At 34.8% G+C, this 6913-nt stretch overlaps 1 non-coding gene across 1 annotated transcript; it reads left to right on the top strand.

Moving 5' to 3' along the window:
- Nucleotides 1–584: 584 nt before the first annotated feature.
- On the top strand, nucleotides 585–691 carry LOC141593446 (small nucleolar RNA R71). Its single transcript, XR_012521528.1, has one exon. It is a non-coding gene; the product is annotated as a small nucleolar RNA R71 (small nucleolar RNA).
- The last annotated feature ends 6222 nt before the right edge of the window (nucleotides 692–6913 follow it).

The raw sequence follows: 6913 nt of genomic DNA, 5'->3' as shown, positions 1-6913 counted from the left end.
TTTGGTTGTAAAAGTGTCTTTGATTTTGGTTTCTCATGGGACGTGGGGTGTATGTTGGTTGAGGGTTTTGAACATTTTGGCTTTTGTATGAGAGATTTGGGTGGAATTTGGTGTTTTCATTGTAATAATTTGAATAAGGGGTACCACTCTTGTATGCATGAAAAGCATTCACTTGTTCATTTGTTCCCCTACATTCACTTTGGTCATGTCCCAAAGTTCCACAATTCTCACATATCCCACTTGGGATTGATGAAGATGCCGTCATGGCATTAACATGATGCTTTGGTGATTTTGAGGCTTCTTCAAGTCTAGCCATAGCCTTTTCGAACTTCAAGTTGATGGTATCAATGTGAGCACTAAGTTGAGCACCCAATTGAGTAATGGAGTCCACTTCGTGCTTTTCTCCTCTAGTAGCCTTGCGAGGTCTACTATATTGTGAATTATGGACCGCCATTTCCTCAATCTTGTTCCAAGTTTGATTATCGTCAACTTCGGTGAACATACCATTTGATCCCATGTTGAGAATGTTCCTTGAGTCTTCATAAAGACCCTTCCAAAATTGTTGAACCAAGAACCACTCGCTAAGTCCATGATGAGGACATGAGCGACAAATTCCCTTGAACCGCTCCCAAGCTTCATACAAAGATTCTTCATCTCTTTGCTTAAAGCCCGTAATTTGAGCTCTTAGCATGTTAGTCTTTTCCGGTGGATAGAACTTTTTGTAGAAAGCTAGAGCCAACTTCTTCCAAGAGTCAATTCCGAGAGTAGCTTTATCAAGGCTCTTCAACCATTGTTTTGCGGTGCCAATTAGAGAAAAAGGAAATAAGACCCATCGAATTTGGTCTTGAGTTACACCGGGTTGTGAAATCGCATCACAATAGTCACAAAAAGTCTCCATGTGAGAATGAGGGTCTTCACTAGGCATCCCCCCAAATTGGCTTCTTTCGACTAATTGGATAAATGCGGATTTGGCAATAAAATTTCCGGTTAAGTGTTGTGGTGTGGGAGTACCATTGGGTAGGTTCTCCTCGGTTGGTACGGAATGTGATGAAAATTTAGGCATTGTGGGTTGATTTTGTGTTGGATTTTGTGTTGGGTTCTCCTCACCTTCTCTTGCAAAAGGGTTGACGAACTCAATAGTGTTTGGTTGAATAATATATACAACCTCACCAATACCTCTCAAAGTACCTCTAGCAAGTCTTCTATTGTTTGTTAAAGTCCTTTCAATTTCGTGATCAAAGGGTAACAAGTTACCTTGTGATCTTCTAGACATGCAAAATATCAAACAACTTGAAAATAATTAGAATAAACCTTGAGGAGTTTTACTTCCCCAAGGCGAAGAAAGACACAACTAATAACAATCTAAGAAAATCTAAATCAAGTTAACACCGTCCTCGGCAACGGCGCCATTTTTGTTCGTACTCACTCTTGAGAGGTTTAGTTTTCGGTACTTGTCGTTAGGAGCACCTAGACCAAAACAATACTTATAACTTCACAAACAACTCTACAATTAGTAAAGAGGCAAGTAAAGGTCGGATCCCAAGGGACGGGTATTGAAGTAAGATTTTCAATTGCAAGTAGCGGTGTCTAGGGGTGTCACAATTTGGGGTTGGAATAGAAGATCACTAAACTAAATAGCAATAAAAGTAAACAAGCAAGATGATTAAAAAGGGGTGTAAACAATTGATAAAAGGCACTAGGGTGTCATGGGGTCATAGGGGATTCATGGGAATTGATCATACAAACATATTCTCAAATTATAAGCAAGCAATTATTGTTGTGATGGATCGAGTTGGGTTATATCTTACAATCCTAGGAAAGTTTGGGTCCCGGAGCCGAATCGATTAGATTGTACAACACCTACAAGTCGACTTAATCTTCCCTACTAAACTATATGCAAGGTCTAATGAGACTCGAGTTGGTTTATGTCTTACAAGTCTCATTGAAAAGGTAAGTGATGGGTAAAAAATGCAAGGATTCATAGGCTCGTATTTCATCAAACATAACATGTGCATAAGTTGAGATCACAACAAGCAAGCAAATAAACTATGAAAACATATTAAATTAAGCATGAATCATTCCCCATGTTGGTTTCCCCTAATTACCCATTAACCATAGTTAAGGAAACTACTCACTCATTATCATGTTGAACATGCTAGCAAGGTTGTCAATCATACCAACAAAGTAAAACATGATGAATAAATGAAGATGATTAACAATAATTAAAAAGGAATTAAGATAATTATACCTACTAATGATTCCAATAATAAAGCAAAGAATAATAGAAGTACTTGATGATTGATTGGAAGGTTGTCAATCTCCCAATAATAACCCAAATAATCTTCAATTACCCAAAATAAAAGATGAACAAAAGAGAGATTAAGGAAATGAGATTTGTATTAATACTTGATTAAAAGTTGATTACAAGATTAAAGAGAGATTAGATTGATATAAACTACACTAAAGATTGATAAGAAGAACATGATTATCTAATTAGACTAATGGGGTATTTATAGTGGGGATTAGGTACACAAATTAGGGTTTACTAAGGGCTTAAATGACGATTAAGTCCTTGAGAAATCGCTCCTCTCAAAAGATATGCGAGTCTCCTTTTTGCCGGTCTTTCCGAGATATGCGCATCCTTCATAGAACAAGAAGAAAACAGAATAGCTGTAACAGAATCCGAGCGTCCAGGGCACGGGACGAGCGGATTCTCTGGCTGTTGGACGAGCGGATTCATTGGCTGGACGGGCGGATTGTGGTGTTTTTGGACGGGCGTCCCTCTGAAGAAGACGCTCGGATTCCTGGTCTTGGACGGGCGTCCCGAGGGCAATCCGCTCGGATTCTGAGTCAGCTTCTTCCTTTCTTCTTTTTTCCTCCTTCTTCCAACAATCCTCGGGCATCTTGTTGGAGATGCAAGGATCTTTTCTCATCATTGCCCATCTACTATAATATGTACAAAGGCCTTCTAGTCTTGTCTTCTCTTTGATGCTTGGTCATTGAATTCAATCAATTTAGCTCTATTTTGCCATGAAAATGCAAGGTTTACACTCCTTTCCTACCAAGTGAACAAAACCTCAAAGAATATGCAAAACAAAGGACTAAAGACAATAAATGACTCAAATATGCACTAACAAGCACGGGAACAAGGCTAATTCGGGGACTAAATATGCTCAAATAATGGTCACATCACCCGTTTCAATGTTTTAAAAACTGTGTGATCCATTCGGGGCTGGTGAGCAGTTATTGAGCAGGTTTGATTGATGCGCATGAAATAGCTGGGTTGAGTCATCACGAGCTATTTTAGAAGTCTTCCGCTGTGTCGAACGTTGTTCTTTAGCTAGTTGGTTTAACATTTGAGAATAATTGAATTTTCTTTTAACAGTTTTGGAGTTTAGTTGTATCACTTAAACTTTGTAATCATTTAAGTACGTTTCGTTATTGTCTATTTGATTATCATTGCCTCGGCTAACCGAGATAGTGCCGTTCTCATACCTTTAGTGGTCCTGGTAAGGCACTTGGAGTATGGGGGTGTCACAAATATACTTTAGAATATTCTAAGATATGGACATCCATATAATATTATACCATAATATTTAATAACACTCCACCTTGGATGTCCATCACTGAAAAAGATGACTCGTTAAAAACCTTCCTCGAAAAACCCCGTGCAAAAAACACTAGTGAAGAAAAAGAGTACGCTAATCTTCAAACACGCATAACAAGCTGCCTCATTAAGACCTTTCCATGGAAAACTCAGTGGGACAAAACCACGGCTAAGGAAAAAGAGAACAGCGCGTGTTAATCCCCCTGATGATTAAATAACTTCATAAATCTTGAAATAATCCATGATTTGACATAGCTTCTTGATTGTTGAAGTAGTACCCATTATGGTTAATAAACTTGAATCTTCGATCAATAGAAATTCATGACAACTTCGATATCATATTTCTTTGAGAACTCACTGTCTCGATATAATCATTTCATAATAACTCTTGGATCTTAATTTCAATTAATACTTCCGCAACAGTGATATAGGTTCTCCACAATAAATGGCATAACATTATATGTCGAAAAAAATTGTCATCTCAACAATATTGATGATCATGCTATCGCGTAATAATGCGCTTATACTGCTAACTCGTTAAAAACCTTGCTAGGAAAAACCTGTTGGGACAAAAAACCTAGTCAAAGGGAAAAAGAATGTAGCAATCATTCCTTAATTCCTTGTATTGAGGAGAATCAATCCGATAAATATTGAATAAATCATCCAATTCCTTTGAGCTATTTTCTTTGCTAAACCACATATGTATGAATTGACATTCTCACTGTAGACTTTGACTACATTATTTTTCAATCGTTATGGTACTTCTGGACCATGAGCTAATTTCACATGTTTAGCAAGAAGTCCGTTTAAATAATTATTCTCATATACTCAAACTTCAGGTTGAAACCATAATAATTTCCTTCAAGTAACTCTTCAGGAGTTTGAATTTTTCATTTTGGAAATAATCAGGATAACCTTTCAATCGTGTCGTATAGAGATTCATATATAATCATGAATTCCCAAAACTCAAATAATAAAACATCATAATCTGATGATCGTTTATAAGAGGCTCCTATAGGGAGTTATCCTCGTTGGAGTATCTCATAAGATAATATTTCTCCCTTTTAAACATTTATTAACATGTGCATGCATATGATATGAAACAAATTTCTTAATAACATATTCTAAAACAATGCAATAATCATAATAATGATGTATATAGTAAAAGTAAATGTAATGATGAACTTACTATCTATATGCACATGATGATTGACTCAATAATGCAAACTGTACAGTTTTCTTTTCCAATACTCATAATTTGGATTGACTTCGGGTCAATAAATGAACTTCAGGTCCATGAGCTCATTCATAATCATAGATTATATGTCGACAATAAAATTGGACTTAAATATATGATCCCCATTTTCTAGTCCATTAAACTCCGCGCGTAAATGCATATCGGTTCCTTAAAATATATCGATATATTTTCAATATCTTGCGATATTGTCACTAGTACTGATCAGTGATATCTGGATATATATGGTACCCTTTCCTTTCTATATAGGCCATCTATTATCCATTCAGATATATATGTCACTTTCGGGACATCCAAATTTCTCCATAGGAGTACCAACTGCCCATGCTTGCGATTTTCTTATTACTTGAAATATGTGAAATGATATGACTTTCACACTGCATTTCACGTGTGGTTATTTTCAATTTGGCAAGAATCTAATTTTCATTACATATATTTTCTATGACTAATATATAGCTCGCTATACCACATATAGGGCTAAACTATCTATAATTAAATTATATATTTTAATGTAACATATCACATTAGCTGATCAAACTGGTATCATAATACATCTTCATAATCAAATGAATACAATCATTTCTATTTTCATGAACCTCTATTTGATGTATTTCATATTGAAAACAAACCGCTGAACTTCAAGTCCAGTTGGAGATAACATACTTGTTTGTTTTTAACAGCTTTTCCTCATCAATCTCCCCCTAAGATGGTAAAAACTATCTATACCAGATAGATATAATGGGCAATAATAGATCATTATATCCACCTTAATTGTCTTATGCAGTTAGTTTTTCAAGTGCTGAACCATAATGCCCAATTCGGGAGATCTACGATTTCATATAATAATCAAAATGTGATCTCCAATATCAAATATATATACTCAGTCTCTGTGTAACGTCTTGCCTTTAATAAAGTTACACGAGAGAGTTTTCAGTACTTATGCTTTCCTTAGGATAAACTTCAGGTTTATCAAAATGGGTATAATAAGAACCCGGATGGCCTTAATTGTGACATCTGGATCATTTCATGTCATGTTTCTTAGTTGCCCACAATCCATGGCAATCTTTTATTATCTATCCGGTCAGATAAATGATGTGACATAGTACACAACAGGTGTCTCGTATATGTAAACAAGAATCATCAATGTTCCTTCAGGGAACATGACTATATATTATTCTTTGAGTATTTGAATATATTTTTTCCTTTGTAATCATTCTAAATGATCAAATTAATGAAAAATAATGTGCTTATAATACCAAAGTAAGCGTCCCATATAATTTTGTCTTTAAATAATTATATCAAACTAGTGAACTCAAGTAATGATTAATGACCTCAGTAAAATAATTTAACATATTACGAATTTAACATATTACAAATTAATTGATTGACGATTTTTTATTGTTTATCTTAATTACAACATAATAATTACCTACCTTTATAATAATAACAATGGCAAGTCACGTATATACAATGTAATTTCTAATCATACAACAAACATAGAAGATATTAAATTCTAAGCACAATATGAAAAGAAAATGTCAAAGTGTAGTTCCTGTAATACATAAATATCAATTTCTAGGCACAAGTCAACTAATAGTTATTCTTATAGTGACTGTTTACGAAACTCAATCATGACGGTCTGCAAATTTTGTGGTATATGCTACGAGGTAAAATTTAACTCAACTTACCATATAACATACATTACCTCAAGCAATTGATTGGTCTTGGGGATTGTCGGCTTAGTTGATATCAAATATCGTCTATATACTAGCCAAACATTAATGCTATCCTTATTCACACAATAAAATCAAGTTGTCGTGTGTCAATTAGGACTTATTTTACATTTGTGTTGACTACACAATCACCAATAAAACAACAATTTAAACTAATAACACGTAATATGCAAGATATGAAAGGTGGAAATATGTAAACAATGTGAACTACTGGTTATAATAATGAAAATTAAATATGTAAACACTATGAACTTCAGGTAATAGTTTTAGTATATTTAAATATTATGAACTTCAGGCCTTAGAACAAATATCATTCAA

This window comes from Silene latifolia, chromosome 7 (assembly GCF_048544455.1).
Source record: "Silene latifolia isolate original U9 population chromosome 7, ASM4854445v1, whole genome shotgun sequence".
In the NCBI taxonomy this organism is placed as follows: Eukaryota; Viridiplantae; Streptophyta; class Magnoliopsida; order Caryophyllales; family Caryophyllaceae; genus Silene; species Silene latifolia.
This window is presented reverse-complemented; position numbering and strand designations above follow the sequence as displayed.